This window comes from Bombyx mandarina, chromosome 21 (genome assembly GCF_030267445.1).
Source record: "Bombyx mandarina strain Sakado chromosome 21, ASM3026744v2".
Taxonomy (NCBI): domain Eukaryota; kingdom Metazoa; phylum Arthropoda; class Insecta; order Lepidoptera; family Bombycidae; genus Bombyx; species Bombyx mandarina.
The window spans coordinates 9,771,463-9,799,053 of record NC_143227.1 but is presented as its reverse complement, the minus strand read 5'-3'; the positions used below and the strand labels follow the sequence as shown (position 1 = coordinate 9,799,053).

The 27,591-nt window shown below is 35.8% G+C and overlaps 1 long non-coding RNA gene across 1 annotated transcript; it reads left to right on the top strand.

Moving 5' to 3' along the window:
* Positions 1–6,317: 6,317 nt before the first annotated feature.
* On the top strand, positions 6,318–23,171 carry LOC149500465 (uncharacterized). The gene is made up of 4 exons (XR_016324891.1): positions 6,318–6,549; positions 10,561–10,917; positions 20,907–21,122; positions 21,525–23,171. It is a non-coding gene; the product is annotated as an uncharacterized LOC149500465 (long non-coding RNA).
* The last annotated feature ends 4,420 nt before the right edge of the window (positions 23,172–27,591 follow it).

The following is a 27,591-nucleotide window of genomic DNA, read 5'->3' as shown; positions in this document are numbered from 1 at the left end:
CCTAATCACGAAGAAGCTTCAGAGCGCAGCCCTAGCCCTAGGACAGTGGTTCCGAAAATGGCGCATAGACATCAACCCAGCGAAAAGTACTGCGGTGCTATTTCAGAGGGGAAGCTCCACACGGATTTCTTCCCGGATTAGGAGGAGGAATCTCACACCCCCGATTACTCTCTTTAGACAACCCATACCCTGGGCCAGGAAGGTCAAGTACCTGGGCGTTACCCTGGATGCATCGATGACATTCCGCCCGCATATAAAATCAGTCCGTGACCGTGCCGCGTTTATTCTCGGTAGACTCTACCCCATGATCTGTAAGCGGAGTAAAATGTCCCTTAGGAACAAGGTGACACTTTACAAAACTTGCATAAGGCCCGTCATGACTTACGCGAGTGTGGTGTTCGCTCACGCGGCCCGCACACACATAGACACCCTCCAATCTACTTTCTACAATCTACTACTACAATCCCGCTTTCGCAGGTTAGCTGTCGGGGCTCCGTGGTTCGTGAGGAACGTTGACCTACACGACGACCTGGGCCTCGAATCAATTCGGAAATACATGAAGTCAGCGTCGGAACGATACTTCGATAAGGCTATGCGTCATGATAATCGCCTTATCGTTGCCGCCGCTGACTACTCCCCGAATCCTGATCATGCAGGAGCCAGTCACCGTCGACGCCCTAGACACGTCCTTACGGATCCATCAGATCCAATAACCTTTGCATTAGATGCCTTCAGCTCTAATACTAGGGGCAGGCTCAGGGACCCCGGTAACCGTACTCGTCGAACTCGACAAAGAGGTCGACGTGCAACCTAACCCATGCATCAGCCCGCTGAGTTTCTCGCCGGATCTTCTCAGCGGGTCGCGATTCCGATCCGGTAGTAGATTCATTCGCGAAGCAGCTACTCTTGAGCTGTTCGGTCTCCTTCGGAGGCGCTCGGGTAGCTGTTAGCAAATCCCACCTCTCCTGGCTGAGCCTTTGCTCGCCCACGTGTCCTGGTGAAACTGGAAAGGCCTTCGGGCCACCAGTAAACTTTCAATCATAAAAAAAAAAAAAAAAAAAAAAAAAAAAAAAAAAAAAAAAAAAAAAAAAAAAAAAAAAAAATTATACATATAATTCTATCAGTAAAAAAAAATAACAAAGCCAATCAATGTACAATTAATCATAGATATACAACGATTACCAACTTGTGACATCGCGTCTTGTGATTACTTCTCAAACCGGAAGGGAAATTTGCTTCGTGACACAAAACAGGTAAGATAGTGATACCAATCGGCGTAGACTTACTGGTTCTTTTTTAATGAGAGTAGACATAAAACCTATCGCATGGCCACTTATAAAAAAGAAACATAAAAGCAAAAGTCAAAAATAAAAAAGAAAACTATCGCCGACCGCACCGCACGCGTTGTACACGCACACGCCGCTTGTTTTTTCGCCTTAATATTTTTTGGACTCTTATTAATTTTCTATTATACGAACTCTTACTGACGATCATATTCGTCGTTGCGCGAGTGGTATACAAGTTTTATGGACAAATAATTTAGAGTGCTGTGTCAAATCGTCAGGCCAGCCACCGCCATTACGCGTCGTCCAGCAATGTCGTTGAATTCTGCTGCCAGGAAGAAGCTAGCGACGGGTTGACAGGTACGTCTACTCCTCATAACCTAGCCTCGGCCTGCCCCTCTTTTTGTGCATCTTTAGCGATACTCGCCCCCGCAAAAACTTCCTTCAAAAATATTGAACCAGCGCACCGCCGTGGTGAAAATTTGTAAAGAATTTTTCTCACTACCTACAATACTCCCTTCAACCAATGAAAGCGTGGCTGACGATAAACACAGTGTGTAATTTCACGCTTCCCGGATTTAAAATAACTTAATTATATAACTCTCTAGAGAGCACGCAATAAATTACCCTCTACAGCGTTTCCTTAGCGCAAAGAGAAGAGCCCGTTTATAATTGATATAGTTATTATTATAAAGAGATCGTATCGTAACTTTCCTTATTCACCACTCGAACTAGACTGGATAATTAGTATGCACAAATTTTTTCGATAACCTGCTCCTGGAGTCTTACCGGGGCAACTTGATGGGGTCGAGAACGCGTGATACCCTACATCACTCGTCACTTCCCCCCACATTGTTGGGGTGCCCCCTATGGGAACCCGTTTTACTACCCCCGTTGGGTGGACCACTCCCCCGTTAAGAGTGCTCTAAGGTCGGTCCCTCCCTGCAACGGTGTTCCCCTTCTGGGGAGCCCTGAGCGAGTTCAGACCCCGGGGGATCGGACGCCTGGGCGAGAGTGCAAGAGAGTCGTTTAATGGATAGGGTAAATATCATCCTAAATATCAACCTTGGGCGATCCGTCTAGTCTCACATACCCCCTGCGCCCCCTAGACGCGGGGACCTCGAAGGAAGTTCGGTCCCCAGCCCAGAAAAAAAGGTTATATACACTGCAACAGAGGCTGATGAACAATCATTGTTATTTAGATAGTGGCGCTAAATTCGAAATTTAAATTGCTTTGAGAAGATATATGAAGAGTCTAGATCTCTGAGAGCTATTACTGAAGAGGATTTTGTTATTATTCTAGCTTCATCATGACACGAGCTCGATAACACGAGAATGTTGTCATCAGAAATACGTACAATGATCAAATTTCATGATGTAACAACAATCAGCTGGACCTAAAAATTAAGCTGAAAGATACAAAATGCTATATACACAAACGTGTACATAGATGTAATTAATTTTAATCGAACAATATTCTCGGAAAAACTAATTTATCCATCATGACTTAATCGATAGATATTCCTAAGGTACGCAGAACGATTCCGAGGAAGTTTTTATATCGATAATATAAATCCTGTTTAATCATTTCGACTAGATCTTTTTAACAAAGAAAATAACTATATTAAAGATAACAACCACTTGTTATCCAAAATAAATTAGGACTCCAAACTAATTAGATAATAGAATTGTGTAGATTAATTAAACGAAGCACTTTTTACCCTGAAGCACTGGGGGTAATAATTATCTGTTTTCGAACATCTCAGGTCTTATTTCAATTGAAATACGAAGAGTAAAAACACATAATTTAATTGGAATATTACGGAGTTAATAAAACTAAACAAAATTATACATTTATTAAGGTTTTACAAAATATTAGGACCATAAAAAACTGTTATTGAGAAAAAGACAAATAATTTAGTTGAAAATTTACGGAAAAAAATAAAAATTTAACGGCCGTCTGGTGTAGTGGTGAGTGACATGGTCACCACCCAAGGGGGTCGCGGGTTCGAATCCCGCCAAGGGAAGATATTTTGTATGATAAAAATAAAATGTATTTACCAGGGTTATGTCTATTAAATATATGTATGTGTATAATAAAAATCTTACAATTATTTCCGTTATCTGGTACCTGTAACACAAGTTCTTTACGAACTTAGCACGGGACCAGTTAACGTGGCGTGATTGTTAGTAAATATTTATTTATTATTTATTATTTAATATAATAGAACCAAACAAAATTATACGTTTATTAAGGTTTTACAAAATCTGAGCACTATAGAAAACTACTATTACTGCCTTTAATAGTCTCACTGCCTGGTGAGTCGCAATTAAGAGATAAAACTTTCTAAAAAGGTGACCTGCTTAAGCAGTCGTGACTTGCAATTAGTTGCAGTAACATTTAAGCACTGGATTCTCGTTATATTGAATGCGAATACTGCAATGTTGATATTATATATGTACACATATCTATTTTAGTGTTGATAAAAAATGGGAGATTTCGACAATTCAATAAAAAAAAATATTGCTTAGATGGATGGACGAGCTCACAGCCCACCTGGTGTTAAGTGGTTACTGCAGCCCATAGACATCTACAACGTAAATGCGCCACCCACCTTGAGTTATAAGTTGTAAAGTCTCGGGTATAGTTACAACGGCTGCCCCACCCTTTAAATCGAAACGCATTACTGCTTCACGGCAGAAATAGGCAGGGTAGCGGTACCTACCCGTGCGGATTCACAAAAGGTCCTATCACGATGAATAAATGCAGTCGACACACGAAGATTGTACAATAACTAAACTAATATTCTACGTAGCGGATCACAGAGGTATGCTTTGCTGTTTCGCATAACAATTCGAACTATCCTCCGTAATGCATACAGAAGAGACATTAACAGATAAATTCTTATAATGATAAAACTTGTAGTTCGAACTGATCAGAACCTGACGCTGAAATCTGATCTAGTAAAATTTTTATAAATTTCCTTTGAAATTACTAAGGTAAAAAAAGTAAGGTCGATCGCGCGAGTAATATAGCAAGCAAGCTTTTACGAAGCACCCACTCATATTTGTTCGTATAATTTAATATGAGTAATATTCTCGTAAAAACTGGAACCAATTAAAAAAGACCTTTTTTTCCGGTGATAGTTTTGTACAGAACCTAGTAATTTGTAATAATACTAGCTCGCCCGGCAGACTTCGTAGTGCCGCAATCGATAAATAAAAGACTAAGCTTTTGTATTTTAAAACAAACAAAAGGAATCCGTCCGACGGGGGACACATCAAAGGAAAAACAAAATTGTTAAGAAGAATCCAAAAGGTAGACGTTAAAGGAACCAGATCTTCCGGTGTCTTACTTAATATGGGTGTTCCTCAGGGTTCCATATTGGGTCCCTTCCTATTTCTTGTATATATCAATGATTTACCTAAGTTTATTGAAACCCGTCACGAGGTCGTATTATTCGCTGATGATACATCATTATTGTTTAAAATTAAACGACATTTGGAAGATTATGACGATGTGAATGATGCTATCTCGCGCGTGGTACATTGGTTTAGTGTTAATAATCTGTTATTAAATAACAAAAAAACAAAATGTATAAAATTTACCACACCTAATGTTAGACAAGTTGACACTAATATTACTGTAAGTGGAGCGACACTGGAGCTTGTGGATTCGACAGTTTTTCTTGGTATAACAGTTGATTCCAAGCTGCAGTGGGGTCCTCACATATGCAAGTTAGCGAGTAGGCTTAGTTCTGCAGCGTTTGCGGTAAAAAAAATACGAATGTATATTAATGAAGATAGGCACGCCTGGTTTATTTTAGTTATTTTCATAGTGTTATGTCCTATGGCATTTTGCTATGGGGCAATGCTGCCGATGTCGAAATGATTTTCATCCTGCAGAAGAGGGCTATTCGTGCTATTTATAATATGCACCCGAGGGAATCCTTGAGGGACAAGTTTAAGGAAATCAAAATTCTAACTTTAGCGTCCCAATACATTTTTGAAAATTTATTGTACGTGCGTAAAAACATTGAAGTATTCCCCAGAGTCTGAGATTTGCACAATGTGAACACTAGGAACAAACATAGGCTTGCGTTGCCGGCGGCTCGAATTAAGAAAATAAGCAACTCTTTTAGGGGGCTGGGTGTACAGCTGTTCAACAAGATCTCACTAAACGTTCAACTACTACCTGTTCATAGATTTAAGAAAACTGTTAAGGAACGTTTGTGCAACAAGGCGTATTATAAAGTTAAGGATTATTTACTAGATGGCACTACGTGGGAATGAGGCGCTCGCTCCTGGCCTTTTCATTTTTCATTATTATTATTATTTTTTTAATTGTATTTTTTTGACTTGTTTTTTCTTTTATTGTGAATATTTCTATTTATTTAAAAAAAAAGAAAATATTTGAGAAAAAACAAAAAAAAAAAGCCCGCTGAGTTTGTTTCGCCGGTTCTTCTCAGGACTGTGGCTTTTTTTTGGAACCGGTGGTAGAGTTAACATTGTTATTTGTATTTTGACATTCAACAAGTGTGTCATACTGACATCTAAGTTGAAATAAATGATTTTGAATTTGAATTTGAATTTGTTAGTTTTATTTAATTTCGAGCATTTTCATATTAATCTACCTTTTAAACCTTCTCTGGACTTCCACAAATAATTCAAGACCAAAATTATCCAAATCGATCCAGCCGTTCTCGAGTTTTAGCGAGACTAACGAACAGCAATTCATTTTTATATATAGAGATTAAGCATGATTGATTAGTATATAGATTAGTAGTCTTTATAGATTAGTACTCTTTTTGCTGACTTTAAAGAACCTCTTTAAAATAGTTTATGAAACATACGAAGGACATTTCGCTCTCTCAGATATCGCGGTCACGTAACGTAAAAGTGCTCCGTTGTTTCAACTAAATTGCGAAATTAATGAACGATCTCCTAAAACCGTAACGGGACTACGTGAATGTACAATCTAGTTTGATATCAAAACTTTAGAGACACAATTAGTAAGCTGTGCACTATTCTATTATCTGAACTGCATCCAATTTCGTTGAACACTGGCGACAATTTCACGTTGGGGCAGAGCGTGTGATTCGTTCTATTCCAGTCAGTGGCGTGTGACAGCCGGCGGCGGGCGGCTACTGAACTATCATTTTCAACTTTACACTCCTGTCCATGTTTGAGTGCAGAGCAAAATTACGTAAAACGCCATTGTGAACTCTAAATTGAGAGTTTAACTTATAATATTCATTGCATTAAGGTAATTAATACTGTTTTTACTGTAACATCTTTACTTTGAAATTATGAGCATTCCGAATACTGTATACAGTCATTATTGTATTTTTAACGACTAAGGTGTTTTATTCGAAGCTTATTAAGCTTAAATACCGTGGAATATTATATTTTTACGCCTAATTGCGAAGAGCAAACAGTATCTTGAAGATTAGCAGTTTGTTTTAATGGGACTTTTATTTTCGCGATCGGAGGTACTAAAAAATCCCAGGTTTTAAAATAAGCTCGATACAATCAGTCTTCTCGATTATAAGCTATTAAAAGTTTATTTACTTTTTACTAAGCATTCCGAACATATTATTTCTAAAATCATTTTTTACAACATTCCATAAATAATACGAAGGAATGTAAAATTACCCATTCAAAGTTATGCTTTTGAAATTTAATATCAACGCATAAAACGAGGTTAAAAGCTAATTGCTTTAGTTAACTTGAGATAATAATGCCAGTTAAATGTTAATTAAAGTCTTTATGTAAATTTCAAGAGCTCAGCATTCAATAAACCTTTCCATTTAAGGGAAAAATGGAGAACAATTAATTATTTAAAATTATGCAATATACCCTAAAATTAATTTAATTTATAAAAAACAAAACTAGCTGCGAGATACAATAACTAAAAACATAAAATATATACTTAGTAATGTTGTTATTAGCAAATCTAAATTTTAGTTTAAATGTACAGGAATAATGCATAAAAATGCATAAAAAATGCAAAAATGGAAAAGAATAATGCATAATATGCAAATCATAAAACCAAAAACGGATGAAGTAAAAGACACCCAAAAGAAGACACAAAAATCTTTTCACATGGTATACCTATTGCTATATTGCTGGAGGGTTGATAACAGGCAGGCAGTAAAATTTGTATCGAATCCCTATGCAGCATGGTAAGAGAACATATTGCGCCAACCCCACATAATCCAGGATAAGGACAAGAAACAACAATCGTTTGTGCCCCAGCTTGTATTACCATCGGCCTATTTACAGCCAAACAGTCTTGGGATTAGTTTCAAGAGACAGGATAACTTTGTTACAACAAATTTGAGACTTTAGTCTCTAGGTTCAGGGTAGATATTTGTGGGTAGGTAGATAGAGTTCTTGTTCTTGATATCTATGAGCTTCTGTAGCCATATGAGCTTGCTATAGCAATCAAATGCACAATTAATCAGGCTGTTGACGATAAAATTATATGAATGAAAATAGAGTGTTTTAAGAGTTATAAAAAAAATCAAATTATATTTTGTGATAACGTCAAAAATTATCAAAGCAATATGCAACATTCCTTTTTTTTATAAATCTCAACGATTGCCTAGAAATCTGATTTAATGTCAAAGAAATCAAAATACAGGTACATTAAAGGTCCTTCTTAAAATGAACACCCAACACGGAGATATGAATTATATAATACAAGAACAGAAAGGGAAAATCGTCATCGCTTAAAATAACGACCGGGAATTTCATTAGACATAGGCCATGTTAAATGATAAATAAACAAAAACATTAGGAGGGAAGCCTACAAGAAATTGTGCTGCAATAAAATGAATGGTCTATTTCGGGGCATTATAATGAACCTTCGGGTGTAACACCCGTTTGAGAAAGGATTCTTCTCATGAAACTAATCTCTGCTGTGTATTTCAAATTACGAAGAACACAGGAGAAAATTGTATCTTTCCACCGTTGAACTGCTTTTTTTTCAACATCAACGCCCACTGATTAAGTTTAATATGAAATATTTTCTAACAAAATTCAGTATTGAAAAATCCAAGCGGTAAACTAATATAAGGCCACATGCTGTATATACTGACGGTAAGGACGTCTTGTGAGCCCGCACCGGCAGGTACCACCAGGGTAGGTAGGTCCCGCCTATATCTGCCGTGAAGCCGTTGTACTTTGAAACTGAGCCTCAGTCATGTCTCATGGCAAATGGCGGCATTTACGTTGTTCATGTCTATAGGCTTCACTTAACACCAGGTGGGGCAGTAAGCTCCTGTTGGCAATAAAATAAAAAATCCAACTCATCCAGAGAAGTAACGCTGTATCTAGTATGAAGGCGTCTGGGAGCCGGGATATAAAGGAGACATGACTCTCTGAGTGAAATCATGTCGTTTGCCGACACGGCATTTCTTTCGGTTTTACTACCACGCATCACTGGATGCTTCACAGCAAAACAGTTCACTTTAATAAAAGCTGTCATCAAAGAACTGCCCGTTATATAATTAATTGATGAAGATTGATGAAACATTAGCTAATGAACGCTTACAATCTTCGATGTCGAGATACTCCACCTTAATCTTGGAATTCTGAGGCCAGACGGAATCCACTAAGTAGACCTTGGTCAGTAAAATTATTGAAATATTACGGATATTTTATTAATTAGAAAATTTTAAATTACGCATAGTATACGTATTACGCATATGCTTATAGACATATTTTCAGAACACTTAAGATTGTTTCATGATAAATTGATACGAAGGGAATAATTTTCTTTGCTTAAATTTCTAATTAAGAATCCAGTGCAACTACAATTCTTCCCATGAATTTGCAATAAATCAATTTGAATTAAAATGAAGCAATGTTTTTCTCTCTTATAAGTAAAAATATAAGTAAAAAGGAGCGATTTAGTCATCATTCCTTCGCATTTAAAGCTATTGCCTAAAGCCTAATGGTAGTAGCAGATCTTGAGGATTTTAATCGATACGAAACACATGGCTTTAAGAATGATGAGATTTATAGTTCGTCTCTTTCGATCACGTTGAAATCTGAATGCCAACGAAAGAGACAAAGGACTACACAATCACATGTATACGAATGAAATCTTAGAGATTTTAATTTTAGTATTATATAAGAACAAGAAACATTGTGGATTTCGTGCTCAACACTCGAAAACACTACCTTCATCCACAATGTATTTCTGGAGATCATTTACATTCATCAACATTCCTCTGTGATAAACCCACACTATTATGACATATCTCTCTCTATAAGTTTTTTACGGTAGACAGCGACCTGGCTAAGCCTCTCGCATCGTCGATGACTGTGGGCGACAATGAAGACTTACCATCAATTGGGCGGCCTGCTCAACTTTGTTTGAGGGCAATAAAAACCCATATAAAGTTTTTTTGGGCCCAATTTTTTTTTTAAAGTCTGAAGTTGAATATTCAAACTAGAAACACAATCCTAAAAGTTTACATACCGTGACGCCGAGGCACCGTTCTAGACCGTTCTCCTACGCATGAAAAGCCAACGACGCAATGTTACAAAACACTGTGACACGAGGAGGGAAAAGCTAATTAATCAAAAAAAATCCAACTGTCGGTATGAAAAATTAAACAGCGTACACACAGCGGAACGAAGCAGTCGACTTGCAAATGGGTTCGCTCACATGTGTACAGGACACACGTAAATGACACCACTGTATTTCAGGCGATAAATAATACTGAAAATCCGTTTAATATGTACACGTATTCTTATTTTTACTTTTGCGTTCCGAACACTTTCGTCGGTAAGGATTCTATCTACTAGTAGATTCATTTATTGCAACAATCTGTCTTTATTTTGTTTGATATATTTAAAGTTATTGTTTTCTCACAACTACTTTTTAAATCTGTCTGTTTGGAATTAATCATTTTTCAGTCCAGTGTAGCACTCGTCAATAATATATAGTGATAAAATGTTAATTACATAGTGATATTACAATGTTAATTATCTATTTTATGATCCGCAAAAAGGATCTTTTTGGATTTTAGTACGAAAATAATAGCTGTTATTGGAAATGAAGTCCGCTCCGATGGCGGCTGATGTGATGATAGTAAAAAGACGACGGAATCGTTTCGAATAATTCCTCAGAAACTGCTACTACGGCTACGGCTGCTTCAAATAAAACAAAATAGTTTAGTTTAGTTAAAACAAATTCGTTCAATGAATGAATTATGTTTTTCATTTACTTCAGGCTAATTGCTTATTCGCATCTCTGTTTCAGCAACGATATTTTCAGACCACGTATGTATCCTATTCTGGATCAGCTTTGTACCCGAGTCAGGCTCTCAGCAATCTGTTACCAGAGGATCCTCAGCTATTTCAATCACATTGCCCGCCGACAGTCAGATAACTTGGACAAAGTTATTGTGACGGGCGAAGTAGAAGGAAGGAGACACCGCGGCCGATCACCTAGCCGCTGGTGGAATCAAATAACCGCCCTAACTGGGCTGCCAGTAGTAACCGCAATTCAAGAATCTGAGGACCGGATGAGGTGGAAACAGCTCACGAGACAGGCCACGGTCAAGTTTCAAGGACACGACCTTCAGTAATGAAGAAAACGACGAAGAAGAAGAAGAATGTATGTTATATTTACTGTGGTAATCTTCTATCTAGCCAATTTCAAATTTTAATATAGTCTTTTAGAACATCCAACAACATATTAAAGTTACAGATACAATATAAATGAAGGTATGGAAGGGTTTGACGTCTGTTCCGTGTTTTACATAAAAATCTCAAGAGGATTTCACCCCCATTTGAGTGTCGCGTTTGACTCGGGTAATATATATGATTTTTACGTACATATGTGGGATTTGGTTATACTAAACGAACATTGTTATCATAACTTTTAATGGGCTTCATAATTCATATTTCGAAGTTAAACTTATGATCTGAATGAGAAATAGGCGCGTGTACTTCGCGATTTACTTTAAATCGAATGATTATTAAATCTATTCAAAGTAGAATTCAGTTTGAATTCATTTTAAACAGTAGTGCATTTATAATACTAACTGATCACTTCATTTTATTCTTGACTTTTATTCTACAATATAATATGTAAAACCTATGAATTTTGAACAAAAAATCGTAGTTTCAATTAAATCACTTATTTAAAAAAAACATTTCTTTTGCAGAATTTACATTTACATTCATTTTACAGAAATTTAAAACAGAAATTATTTTAAACACAATATAAGAATCAAAAGAAAATAATGTTTTTTTTATTTAAAAAAAAAATTGTACTTTCTAAATTCGAAGTCATGAATAACGAATTCGAAACATTAAGCTGTAAATTACACTCGGTCGAAATGGTTCTAGACAAATCTGGACTTTGTTTCTAAGATGCAAAATTCGAATTTGGATTGAGTGATTCCCATTAATTAGACCTGCCACAAATCACGGCTCGCATGTTGAGCGCTTGTTTTATTTTCAAGTAATTATAGCCTTCCACCTCATATGTGGGTAATTGATATAATCTTTGAATAAATAATTCCGGTCACAACAAGACTCATAGTTTTACAAAAATGCACTCGAAGGATTGAAAATTAATATTTTAATATTTGAATTTCTCATAAAAAATTTAATATTCGCTTAGGTGGTTATCTTTGAAACAATTTTATGAAATTGTTCAATTTATTTGGTTAAGAAGCCGATATGATTAATTCTTCGGGGATTTTTACGATATCAAAAGGCAAAACAGTTTTAAAACTAAAAACAGTGTTTTAGCATAGCTGCACTCTAGACAAAATGAAATGAGAATATTAAAACCCAATAATTAAAGTTTTAAAAGAACCCATAAATATGAATGCCAAAATTCAATTATTCGACATTGATCAAAATTGTATTTCGTCATTGATGAAATCACGTGCGCACTATTACGTAAATTTATTCACGTCATCTCGAACCCTCAACCTAAAAAGGAGTGACTATTTCATTTATAAATGATTTATTTTTACTGACTCGGTGCAGTAGTTACTGCCCTGGACTCTTACGCCAAGGGTCGCGAGTTCGATTCCCACCGCGGGCAAACATTCGTGTGATTAACAGGTTTTTTTTACTCTTTGTCTGGGTGTTTATTTTCTTTTTATGTATACATTTAAACGTCTGTATATAAGTATGTACTCGTATGTTAGTCTGGTACCCATTATAAAAGGAATCCTAATACGGTGCCGGATGATCGTGGATTATTTGTTTCCAGTTATTCTTTTATTATTGTTTTCATTAATTACTTCATATCAAAATTCAGATTTTTAAACTATTTAATATAAATCCATATTTGTCTTTTTCAAACCCTGAAAAACCCTACTTCTTCTGCCAAGAAGCTATAATTAGTTTAGTTAAAAAAATCAGACTTCGAACAATACATGAATACGAAATATCAAAGAAGGCACAACACTACATAATATTACATCAAACAAAATTCATTACACGCTCACAGAATTATCGAACCGCGCAACCGAGTAACGAAGTTAAAGTGACGCTAAATGAGTCAGAAACACAATGTTACCGATCTTGTTATCTCGAAAGCAATAGTAAGGTGCAGTTAACTTTACTAGTTAGAAGGAATCGCTGTTGGGTACTCGTTAGCGTTGGGGGGTGGCTGGTTTATGTCTGTGTTGATTAAGCGAGAACGGGCCCTTCGTTTATTATTGAAATGTGTTTAACGTTGTAAAACATGTTTCATGACGTTTGATTAGACGCGGCCTAGTGATTTCTTATGTGTTTATTTATTAAACTTTATGCACAAAAGTACAGTGGAACTAAATTCCTAAGGCATAAAGAATACCAGGCAACCAAGGGTGGTGTAGAGTCATATGGTGGGCGCATCCCTTATTTTAGTGAAATCAATAAAAATATAATAATGATAATGTAGTATTAAATACAAATACAAGCATACACACGGTATACATAAATACACATAGTACGAGTATACAACGCCGTACATATTATAATAAAGATTTATGTATTAATTAATGTGATATTTTTAAGCTATTGCATAGCTTAAAAATGGCATTGCTGAAGTCCATGGGCGACGGTAACTACTCACCATCAGGTGGGCCGTATGCTCGTCTGCCTACAAGGACAATAAAAAAAAAGGTTTTATCGCGGGCTTTGAGCGCGGCGACCGAATCAAGAAATTCCGTAACGAAAATAAAACCTAACACCCCCACTTCGCCTACCAGCTCGCGTTCAACACATTCACACGTTGCGTTTGTATAGTGTTTGTGAATAAGAGCGCGGCGTGACGTCGCACTGCACGCGCATCATGAAAATTCTGCCCATCTCTCTCTCTCGCGCAGTCTAGCTTATGAGTGTGAAGGGGACAGTTAATGTTTATAAATATAGCGTGGTCTTATTTTATTATTGTTTTAATATTAAATTATTATTGTCTAATTATAATTGCATAAGTTGATAAAAAATGCTATGCAATAGCTTTACCGTGGCAGTCCCCGAGTACCACACGTGTTTTTTTTTATATATTTACGATGATAGATGCAGTGTGGTCATGTTAGAAACTTATACGGGTACTACGATACTGGATATTTTTAATGCAAAGAAGTAATTGATTCTCCGGACTAAAGGTTAGGACGGCCAGTAAAAAAAGGAGTTACAGGCAGACGACAATTGAGAATTCGATCTGATGTTTCAAGATCATTCCAGTTGTGAAGGTTATGGGCTTCAGTGACCACGTAACACCAAGATCGTCGTAAGCACGTCAACTTCATTTAAAAAGTTACGTAATTAAAAAGAAGCTCTGCCGAAACAATTTTTGAAAAAAATCATAGATCGTCCTTCTAGAAAAAACCTTTCAAAAATGTCATTATGTCTTTGATTAAAAATTCTTTTTTGGTATATATAATTATGTATCATTAAAGTACCACGCCTTTGTAAGTTTAATATTTATTAACAAAAACAACGCATGCTTATCCAATTCAAAAGCCATTCAAATAATTAAAGTCGCAACACACGCGATGAAAACAAAATGATCTTTCTTTTCACATATTAAAATACAAATTCGGTTGACACAGCCTTTCGTGTTTATCAGGGGCTCCTCAAAACCAATTTATACTTTACGTGAGTTAGACAACGTTCCGATACGTTGACACAGTACAATGGCGGCCCCTTTTGTCTTTTGATATTAGAACCGAGAAATTGATGAGCTGTAAACGATGTTCGAAAAATATTTTTATCAATACGTCAATTTAGAACGTCAAGTATTGAAATTAGTTTACGAAGAGTCGATTGATATTTTTAAATTAAATCTGTTGCCATGAGTTTTAAATAGCTGGTTGTATTTTGATTCGAATATTAATTTATTAATGAATTAGCTGACCCGGCAGACTTTGTAGTGCCTCAATCGATAAATAAAAAGCCTAAGCTTTTGTATAAAATAAACTTAAAACAAACAAAAGGAATCCGTCCGACGGGGGATACATCAAAGGGAAAACAAAATTGTTATTTTTATTTAATTCTGAGCATTTTCATATATGTGTCTACCTTTTAAACCTTCTCTGGGCTTCCACAAATAATTCAAGACCAAAATTAGCCAAATCAGACCAGCCGTTCTCGAGTTTTATCGAGACTAACGAACAGCAATTCATTTTTATATATATAGATAGTAGCATTTGATATTATTGAATATACCATCGCTACGACTCATAGTGTGGTTTACATATATAAAAAATGTATAAAAAAAACATTAACATTAAAATGATTTCGTTCTGCTCTCCAATAATAATAACAAAAAAGTTCTTATTATAATTTTTAGGAGCATTCTTACCAATCCTATTTAACTTCAAGGATTTTTGCATTTTATAAAGAAACAACATTATTGCGGTCAAATTCACGCTTCCCCGTCATAAAATCTTAATTAGATGAGAAAAGTTATCAAAAAATGGCCAAAACGTGACTTTCTTGAATAATTTTGTATAAAACAAAAGAAGATAAACTTGGATTATGAAAAGCACTAAGGATTACTCATAAAGAGATTATATTTGAAATTTAAAATAAAATTAACTATCGTGCTAGATTTTGTTGATTCAATGTTAACAATTTCTTCATCACATTCTTTCAAAAACTCTACGAATTTAAATCTTTTTATGCACAATATAATATATTAATGTGATAAATGACTTACTTCGTATATTACACGTCCTAAATTACTTATACGATTGAATTGAAACTCTATTCCGCTCTGGGTAGAACATTCGTTTGGAACCTCTGGGTCTGCGGAGGGACTTCGGTTCCCTCTGTATTTTGTACCGTATGTTCCATGGGGGTGCTCTGAGGAATTGTTCGAGATGATACCAGCATCTCGTTTTTACCATCGCACCGCCCGCCACCGGAGTAGAGTTAATCCATACTACCTGGAGCCACTGCGGTCATCCACAGTGCGTTTCCAGAGATCTTTTTTGCCACGTACCATCCGGCTATGGAATGAGCTCCCCTCCATGGTGTTTCCCGAGCGCTATGACATGTCCTTCTTCAAACGAGGCTTGTGGAGAGTATTAAGCGGTAGGCAGCTGCTAGGCTCTGCCCCTGGCATTGCTGAAGTCCATGGGTGACGGTAACCACTCACCATCAGGTGGGCCGTATGCCCGTCTGCCTACAAAGGCAATAAAAAAAAAACAAAAATTTCATAGAATTTTTTTATCATAAGATTGTAGCTATGTTATATTATACTAATTCTGAACTAGAATCCTTGGGCCGTGCGTCTACCGTCGAACAAAATGGTCTGCTCAGTGGAAGATCCACTCTTTGTCAGTTCAATATCCATAATAACATCAACATACTGTAGACGCGCCATAAATTCTAATAAAGCGTATTTAATGTTATGTTTCGCGAGTCACGGCGAAATCTGAGTCGGATCACTACATGATATGCAAGAGGACTTCTTTGAATACTCCGTGCTTATCTTGTGTCAACCTTTGTACCTGTCTGAGAGATTTGAGGATAATTCGTTTGAGATTATTCCAAATCATTAGAGTCTTCATTGAACCATACTTGATCATCCCGATACTTTAACATCAAAGTCAATACCTTTATTAAATGATTTGCCATACCTTTTTCAATGTGATTTGTTTTTTCTCGTCTATGTCTGTTTCCGGGGATATAGCTTGAAACCATTGAATACAGAAATTTTTAATAATATTTTAATTCATAATTATATGCCTGGATTTGCATCTTACAATTCCAAATCATCAGATCCGTACAAAAAACACCTAATGTACGACGTGTATGAGTAGGATTCAATTTATCATAGTTTGTTCGCAAACTGCCAACATTCTGCACCGAACTGTCACCGCCAACGAAATCCGCGATTAGTTTACTTGTCACCAAAATGGAATCCATTTTGTGTGAATACATTTTGATTACCAAAATACTAGAAATTTCCATTCGAATTCCAAATGAATAGGTGATATAACCAGTGGATGTTTAATATTGGACATAGTGAATACATATTTGCAGAACGTATGAGTAAGTACTACTAACATTTTTTGGGAACTGAATACAGTACGAATGAAAATTTTCTGAAATTATTACGTATGCAATAAGAAAATAGGTTTATCTAAAATCGCAGCTATAATAATCCGCGACTTTGAGCTAATCGTGTTCTATCCAATATTTACATTTAAAAGATGAAGCAAATTCAGATGTATTTTCAATAAAATGTAATTTACTTGCAAAATTCGATTAAGTTTTAGCTTACCTGAATGAAGTTATGTACAATTTAGTTGCCAACTAAACTGTATAGAATTTGAACTAGAGCTGAACTTTGAAAATTATATTGAATCCAATATTTCGAGAGAACGCCAAAAGCATGTCAATCATCAGAATCATTCCAAGCAAATATTTAATTTTAATTTCGTCGATATTTTAATTGAGTTACCGTTTTCATTGTTCATTTTGGGAATTGAATGTGGGTCACGACCATTCCCAATTTATTTTAAATCGTATTTAAAAAAATATATTCAAATAAGGACCTTTTATTGCCCTTGTAGGCAGCCGAGCATACGGCCCACCTGATGGTGAGTGGTTACCGTCGCCCATGGACTTCAGCAATGCCAGGGGCAGAGCCAAGCCACTGCCTACCGTTTAATACTCTCCACAAGCCTCGTTTTTAATTCTACGGTTTCAAAGAGTTAGTCGATTTCTACATGATTTATTTTTTCATATAAAAATGAATGGTCAAAGAGTTAAAGATTGGTAGATAACATATGAGAAGAACGTCTCTTACGCTATTAAATTAATATTTCATCATAGGTATCAGAATCCCTAAAATTTATTGGGCACGAAGTCTTGGCTCACCCGATTTTTATATCCATTTTCGGAGCCAAGATATTACAATATCCTTGCCGTCACTCATATTAAGATCTGAGATGATAGTTTTGAATTCAGCTGTAGCCACCTGTGCACATATATTCTCAGAAATCAGGATACGTATTGTCGTTTAAGAAATAAAATCGTATAATAAAAATCGTTACTGTAAATAGTTCCAACCACACTATTTCTGTCGCAAAAGCAATCTTACGCACCGATTTGAGAGGTGAAAGAGACGTCTATTTACCAGTAACATAAACCATTACTAAACCCAGATGATAATATTAGACTTTGAAGAAGTGCTTGAATATTGAAGAGGAAAAACACTAAATTCGTACAGAGAGAATAAATTAAAATTTAATTAATCAAGCTCAAAAAAAGCGGAATCTAATAATGACTCGTGAATTAAATATCACAATATCGTGAAACGCTTTTGAACATCCATTTTGTAGCTGCGAACAAGCGTTTAAAGGAATGAAGGTGAATTACGTAAGATAGTACGATGACAGAGAAAGGTAGAATTTACGGGGCCCAACAGAGCTTACTGATTAAATTTGCATTGGCTCCCGTTTGTATTTTAAAGCTGCGAGCGAGTCGTATTCTCGTTATCCGAGCATCTGTGCACCCAACATTGAGTTGTTAGCCACTAAACTACCACTGTTTTCCCATTCACATTCAACACATTCATCTCTGATGCCATTAACATTATTATTACTATAACAGATGTCAACAATGAGTTTAATGGGATCGGATTAAATTAATATTTTCATCCGATAAACTATAACTTTCATTAATTTAAAATAATGTTCCTATCTGTTTTCATACTTGTAATTATTTTCAAAAAAGGAATACCTATGATAGATGATTAATTACATCAAGTTATTTTACCATATTATCAACCTTATTGCATCACTTTAAGGTACAGAAAATACATATATTATTATGTACATATAATTAAAATTACTTTTACGGTTGTTTAATTTCGCTTTTTTTACTGTCATTATATTATTTCTGACGTTTCGAATAATTTACAGTAAATCGTCCGTGACCACAGAAACTGTAAATAAGTATTGAGTATATCCACGACTGGCAAGATTCGGAGAAAATCCTTTATCTATAGTTCTTTCTTTTCACTTCTTACTAGAGAAATCCTAAGCTGTATTAAATGAAATCTGTTACATCTGGATCTGAAAATACGTAACAGAATTCACACCGCTCTTAATGTTACAATAAATTTTGATCCAATATTTTTATTCATAATTTTTTTCTAAAAATTAATCCAAATTCATTTTCAAAGGAGACTTTTTCTGTCTTTACTTTTTTTCTTTTCTGAAATTTTGCTAAAAAATCAGGTCACCCTACGCATCAATCCATCACTGGGTCCTTGAATTAACTTTAATGTAACAAGCAGAAAAAGACAAAACACAGGAAAAAAATCGCTTTTTGTTCGCTTTTAATGAATAAGCCGTGACGTAATTGTCGCCAATGGCATTTGTATAACAACAATCTTTACTTGAATCGTTATTTGTTGAATCGCATACAAAAATAATAGCACTAACTTCACACTCGTTTTCAACAATGGCTCGCACAGAAACAGTCGAGTCACAGTGATATTTAATATAACAAAACCGCCCGATCTACCCACGCCATTTCACCCTTATAAGCTATGCTTTTTGTAACCCTAATATCACAGTGAAAAGCGAACTAAATTACAGCTTTTTAGAGCCATAGGCTAAATTAGTTTAGGGCTACCTCTTAACTGGTAATTTGTTAGTGCTCACACAGAGTTGGTCAGAGAAATGTGTGCTAAACGAGTAAAGTTAAGTTAATGTTCGCTGTGTGCTATCCTTGCGTAGTAATAGGGTCGTTCTTACGGTCTTGCCAACCTGAATTTACTAGGGCGTATTAAAAGTCAGCATGGGCATGTGCCATTGTCTGTACATGTTTATGTCCAGAAGTAATAATGTATTCCGGCTAAAACCGTACAGGTGCTATGAAGTATCTTTGGAAATTATTTCTGATGTCTATGCACTCTTCTATGCACTCTTATGAGAAAATCTTCAAAATCGTATCGTTCATTAATACAGATTATTTGAACGAATTAAAAATATTTATGAAAACAAAAATATTTTACTGTTTCTTGAGTACCCATTGAGTTCTCTCGAAGGCAGTATAATTCCGTTCTGATTTTTTTATTGCATTCTATGGGTGGACGAGCTCACAACCCACCTGGTGCTAAGTGGTTAAAGTAGCCCATAGACATCTACAACGTAAATGCACCTCCTATCTTGAGATATAAGTTCTAAGGGCTCAAGTATAGTTACAACGGCTGCTCTACCCTTCAAATCGAAACGCATTACTGCTTCACGGCAGAAATAGGCAGGATGGTGGTACCTACCCGCGCGGACTCACAAGAGGTCCTACCACCAGTACCCGTTGAGTTCTCTCGAAGACAGCACAATTCATTTCTGTTACTATTAGAGGTAAATTAGCAAATTCACGGATGCATTGAATGTCTGTAGTATATAAATTTCAATCAATACATAGTTCTTCATTAAATTGTGGAGTTTCAAAATCATGCAAAACGATCCGTGACGTCGCATAGGCGTAGCATTAAATACACGGGAATACGTCGTCCCCATTGCCGCTAATCTCCGAAAACATAGCTCAGGGAGCTCGGTGAAAACACACAACGCAATATGTCGAACAATAACGCAACTTTAATTACCGTATTAAATGGCTTGCGCGTTTTATGTGCGGTGATGTGAACGCTTATTCGCACAGGTCTGATATTAAAACGTGGGACCAAGTTGTGTTAAACACTATGCATGCTGACTATGATACGCAGTATATAATTTTTTAAATTTCAATTTAATTTTTAGATATTTAATTAATGCTACTTTTTCAATTACAAATTACATTCACGGCTCAATCTCGCGTTTTATTATTTAACATTTCGGATACTTTACATTTTTCTTGGTCACCAACGACTAACACGTAATGTATCGACATTTGAATATTGTGCTAAGCACGCTCAATTTTTTTTAAATAATCTTTTCTTGACAGTTAGTGTTATCTTATATATAATAATATACAATTTAATATATTATTATAACAGCAGTTCCAGTTATGTCTACGACACAAGTTTTAATTTGCATTCCTTCAAAGCCGATTTACTTTTCCATCATAACATTGATAGCGCTTTTATAACTATATCATGTTTAGCAATTACTTATCTATGCTGTATAGGTGCAGGGCATGATAGAGGTTACAAGACCGCGCGGCAGATCACCGTTACGATGGACCGACCAAATAAAGGCAGCTCTAAACGGTCCCGTTAACGAGTGCACAAAAAGGGCCGCGGTACGCGAGGAATGGCGACGTCTGGTGAAGCGCACCACTACCCGAAGTGATGACCACGATCACTCTGCCAAGAGTGCATGCGACTGAGAAGAATCTATGCTAGTATGTCAGATCTCACCGTACGTGACGGAAACACTTTTCTTTAAGAAACTGAGACGCGACTTTTGTCAACCTACTCGAATATTCATTGCTATGAAATTTAAATTCAGATAAACTTTATACAATCAAAGTCCATCTGGCAAGATCTCACTTATAGATATTAATAACGCCAGGGACAAGATTCATACGCGAAGCAGGTTTCCTTGAGTTGAAAGGTCTCCTCCGCAAGCGCTCGAGCAGCGGCTAGCAAATCCCTACCCTCCAGGTTAAGCTTTTGCTCGCCCACCTGCCCTAGTGAAACTGGAAAGGCCACCAGTAAACCTTCCTCAAAAAAGGACAAAGTCAAGTTGCTACCATATTTAAAATTCAAACTCATAAGAATACACTAAGCTTTCATCGTTTCAGAGTAAAGTACAATAATAAATTTTAAAGTAAATACATAATTACACACAACAAAAGGATGACATTTAAGAGTAGGTAACAACGGCTAGCCCAGAGAACAATACGGAAGAGATTTCATTCACATGAGCTAATTTTTCTTTTGTTCATTAGAGGGTCAGGGTTTTCTTTACTTCTTATTTGCATAATTTCGACTGAATGCAAAAGTACATTACATAAATTTACAAGAAAAATTAAAAAGGGAATTGAAGAATATATTTTTTGTTACTTTCTTTACTCATGTGTTAAACTATAAAATTAAACAATGGTATTCGTAATGGTTCGTGTAAATAATTGTTTTGGCATATATTAAATGTGATATTTCCATCTCTTGGTATTTGATCAATCAAAATTTCATTGTTAATCTTAATAATGATACAATGAAATTCATAAAACAAAGAGCGGATGAAGTGAAATCTATAAATATAAAAATGAATTGCTGTTCGTTAGTCTCGCTAAAACTCGAGAGCGGCTGGACCGATTTGGCTAATTTTGGTCTTGAATTATTTGTGGAAGTCCAGAGAAGGGTTAAAATGTGAATAACTATGAAAATGCTCGGAATTAAATAAAAATAACAATTTTATTTTACCTTTGATGTGTCCCCCGTCGGACGAATTCATTTTGTTTGTTTTAAGTTTATTTTATACAAAAGTTTAGATCTTTTATTTATCGATTGAGGCACTACGAAGTCTGCCGGGTCTGGTAGTAAACACTAAAAGAAGAAAGTTACTACTATATATGGCAACGATGCAATTGATATAATACTGGAGATTAAGCCCTAGGAGGGTTGAAGTCAGAAGCGGGTACTAAAACTCTTACCAATGCAACATAATAGGAGGACATCCTGCACTAACTCCACGGGATGTGGGGTAAGACAAGAATACAAAGAAGAAGAATAACATATCTCAATGTTTTTATCTATCTTATCACAATATAAATATGATTGTAGACAACAACTAAGCCGTATTTAAAAAAATAAAAACACATGTGGCACTCGGGGACTGCCGCGGTAAAGCTATTGCATAGCATATTTTATCAACTAATGCGATTATAATTAGAAAATAATAATTTAATATTAAAACATTAATAAAATAAGACCACGCTATATTTATAAACATTAACAAAAGCAAAACATTAACTGTCCCATTCACACTCATAAGCTAGACCGCGTGAGAGAGAGATGGGCAGACTTTTCATGATGCGCATGCAGTGCGACGTCACGCCGCGCACTTATTCACAAACACTACACAAGCGCAACGTGTGATTGTGTTGAACGCAAGCTACATCGTAGGTGAAGTGGGGGGTGTTAGGTTTTATTTTCGTTACGGAATTTCTTGATTCGGTCGCTCAAAGCCCGTGACAAAAGCTATGCAATAGCTTAAAATTTATCGTAACACCACACCTACATTACCATCTTACTTTCGATTGTCATTTTAACTGAACATACAACATAAATTATGTGATAATATTAAATAGCATGCACGGATGCAAATAACGCCCGTGTTTTGAGGAGGACCACATGCAAATTCCTAAACGAAGCTCAGCCTTGGATCTAAGGTTCAATGAACACATTAGGGTTGAACCTCCTCCATACGATTTTCGTACATATACCTAGCCTAATTTATGTATCCAATGTAATACGAAGTAGGATAAATAGGCAATACGGCCTAGTAAACGTTCCTGTCGTAAAAGACAACAAAGAATGTCGCCGGAGAATGGGCATCAGCATTTTCTGAATATTATAAAAGATACTGCGATCGGCAATCAGGTTTATTGGTAGGACGGATTGTGGCAAGAATGGTTACCGCCATCCTACCTACTGTGCCGCAAAGTGAACAACGCATGAAGAGTATAATAACCGTTAAATAATACAATTTAGTACTATGACCTATGATATGTCTAGGGTAGGGATAGGGTAGAGTAAGATAGGTAGGTAGGTGTATGGTAGGTAGACTAGGGTATGATATGTCTAGAGTTGCGAGTGATCACTTAATACAACATTAAGTCCATGATGTATATATCCAACTAAATAACCGTAATAAATAATAGAATATAAGTACTGGACGCTTTCAGTCAATTTATAAATCTTTCAACTTTTATATTTACATCAATTACGTTTCCTTTTCTCGACGATGATAAAAAAACAACAACGGAGAAAAGTTTGAATAACAATAATTGATATTTTAGGGCTTACTTGTAATTTTATGATTAAAAATTAAAAATGTTTTTAGTCTTTAAGGTATTAAGAAACTAAACGAAGTTCCTCTATTTGCCTCATAATAAAATTAAATACATATTAATGTATATTTTTCGGTATATAGCAAAAATAATGTCGAAAACGCTTGAACAAATTCAGTGTAAGTATCAACGGTGCTCGCTATCCGCATTTCAAACTACGTACAGACGACGGCACTCCGGCGATCTAAAGCGATGTAATAACGGAATGAATCTCGGTTACACTGCGGTTTTCATTGTGGCGTGTTTAAACAAAGAAACAAAATGTAACAATAGATATTTCGAGTGCCGCAACCTACAATCAAATGATGCTACGACAATAGAATGCAATGACTTTCGAAACTGAAGCTATATCCATTATTCTTCGAAAATGTAACACATTATGCTTCCATTACGTGAAGATTTTAAATCAAATTTGTTTCTGTTTGAACGAGAGTTGCAGAGCGCGATAAATTCTGCGAATAATCTCGCAACGTGATATTATAGTCTCAATTTTATTAGCTATCCCACCCACAAAATAAGCAGGGATATATTATATGTAGTAGTGATTTCAAACGAACACTTTTTACTCTCATATCACTTAATTTAACAAACAAAACTCGCTAGCAGAATAAAAAACGTTATAATACAGACCCATCGAAGAAATAAAACAATTGAATTGATAAAATTAAATTCTAAGTGCCTTCGAAATCCCGTGATACCGCGCAGAAATCCAAACCTACCTACATTAAATGTCTCAGTATGGAAATCCTTGGGAAAGCCATCTGGATTCGCGCTAAGGGTCTCGCTATACGGTTCCGGTCCCGCGTTTCCTATTTGCCTCTTTATTGGCCGTTTCGCCGCGTGTGCTGGCAGCGTTATTGCAAACAACTTTGTACCAAGACAAGATATCCCTAGATAAATACCGTGCTCAGATATATCTAGAGCAATAACTCCTAATGTTCCATGTTCTCAAATCTAGACCAAGTTTTGAAGCGTAATATTCGCGTTATACAAAATCATTGACATCTGTAAAAAGACCGAAATTAAATCTTAATATTTGTAATGAGACCGGACTTATCAAGAAGGTATAATTATCTGTGTTTCTACGTTTTATTGCTATCGCTATCTTCTGAAGTTCGATTGGCCAAGCCAAGCCAAGCCACTGTTTTCCACCACTTCACTAGTAAGTTATCAATTTCGTTAATAAAATATGCAAAACTTTTACGTTAATAAGTTTCTTATCGAAAAGGATGATAAAATTAGAACCATTTCGATTGCAATTTAGCCTCGAGTAACTTTACGCTTGTTATCGTCTGAAATAACAGCGGAATGCTTTTACGTGCCAAAGACTTAAATAATATTCAGTTTTATAGATACAAAATAGAAACCGACAAAATTATAAATAGTAGTGTAACTAAATAAAAGCAGTGACAGAGCAGATTGAAGAAACGAATCTAAACTATGTATTAATATATTTTGCCTTTTCGTTAGATTTTTATTGTGGATTTGTTATATCGGCATAACGCAAAAGGCTCTTGAATGGAATAACCATGTTTCCTTCTAAACATATTATTATATGTATATTTGTATTGCTTAGACGGGTGGATGAGCTCACGGCCCACCTGATGTTAAGTGGTTACCGGAGCCCGTACTAGACATGTACAACGTAAATGCTGCCACCCACCTTGAGATATGAGTTCTAAGGTGTCAGTAAAGTTACACCAGCTGCCCCACCCCTCTAACCGAAACGCATTACTGCGTCACGGCAGAAATAGGCAGGGCGGTGGTACCTACCCGTGCGGACTCACGAGACGTCCTATCACCAGCAAATATCATTTCTGCTTCTAAATATTATTTACTGGTATATATTTTTTCATTATAAGCCATTGTGGGAGGATCATAGTAACGCAAAAGGCTCACATTGTCATGGCTTGAAGACGCCCAGTGTACTTGTGTCAAGTGACACGAATAAGCCGATGCTTAAATTTCCTAGGCACTCATTTTTCTAAGGAAGTACGTAACTCCTTTTCAGGATCGACTTCAAAAACGTATAACTATACTTCTTCAATAGAGGGTAGGACGTACAGTAAGATGCCCGCATAGCTGCTTCATGGAGCATCTACCCATGCAGGCCTTTTGAAATCGTCGTGGCCAAAAGGATAAGACGTCCGGTGCATTCGTGTTGAGCGATGCACCGGTGTTCGAATTCCAGGCGGGTACCAATTCTCTAATGAAATACGTACTCAAGAAATGTTCACGATTGACTTTCATGGTGAAAGAATAACATCGTGTAATAAAAATCAAACCCGCAAAATTATAATTTGCGTAATTACTGGTGGTAGGACCTCTTGTGAGTCCGCGCGGGCAGGTACCACCACCTCGCCTATTTCTGCCGTGAAGTAGTAATGCTATTCGGTTTGATGGGTAGGGCAGCCATTGTAATTATACTGAGATCTTACATCTCAAGGTGGGTGGCGCATTTACATTGTAGATGTCTATGGTCCCCAGTAACCACTAAACACCAGGTGGGCTGTGAGCTCGTCCACCCATCTGACCAATAAAAAATAAAAAGGGCTACAATATCAGTAATTAAACAATGAATACAGCAAAAACACCAGTGACAAATAAGATATCATCAGAAAAATATATCACCACTTAAAATTTTCAAAACCTCGTCGTCATTTTCCTGGACAACTCTATCTAATATTCTTAGCGCAAGGCTAAAAATCGTTTTCAGAAAAACAAATAACAAAAAAATTGTATAAAACAAAGGTGCCCGGGAGAAAAATAACATTTATTTAATAAAATCACCGAATTTCTATGAAAGTTATGAAGCTTCTGAAGTAATTAGGGCGCTCTGAGGAAAACAGCGCCTTCCAAACAATTTATTTAAGATCACATTAATTTGACTAATTTTCGAGGTACACTTTTGAGGTAAAGTTTATTATTAATACGCTTTTATTAGCTTCGGACGTATGTATGTTTGTAACGGAATCTTTGAACATGTTTTTTTTTTAATATATAATTTTTCTCGGTCTCGTCAGTAGTACGAGTAGACATAATCCAAACTATTTTTAATGACGTGTTTTTTATTTCATTATTTACGACATTACATATAACAATTTACCTACGCAGCATATCATCAGTTACTATAATTAAAAGATTTTTCTATCAAAGAAACCTTTACTAGAATTTAAGATTCAATAAAAAATATTCTTCATCTTAATGCATAACAGTTTAATTCATCTTTTAATCCAGTTCAAAAAACAGCACAATAAAACGGCAATTTATTTCTTAAAATTGTAATGAAACTGTTTATTATTCATTTAGAACTTCTAAAACCTTCAATTTAATCCAACCACAAACCGTTGGTCGTATATTAAGTCAAGGCTATTTAAAATTAACTTTTAATCTCATTTTATTTGCAGCATTAAATTATTTAAACGCCAAAAGACTTAACATAATTATAAATGAGCAAAAATTTTCATATATTACGCTCCGAAAACTGAAACTTTGTGTAAAGATTTTAAGAAACTTAGACCTCAAACTGAGCGCAGCTGTTTCATTCAAGCGGCAAACAAATTAAACATGTCACTGTAAGAAGTTACTGGGAATTTATGAACATTAAAAGATGATTACAGGTGTTTACATTTCTTAATGTTTAATGAAGACATGTATGTAAATGTGTCTCATACGAATGAAAACTGCGTACCAAATATGTATTTATAAACCACTACCACGATCAACAGTTAATATTGTTTAGCACAAATAGGAACCCGCAGAACGGGTAGATTTTTCCATAATTCTATATACATAC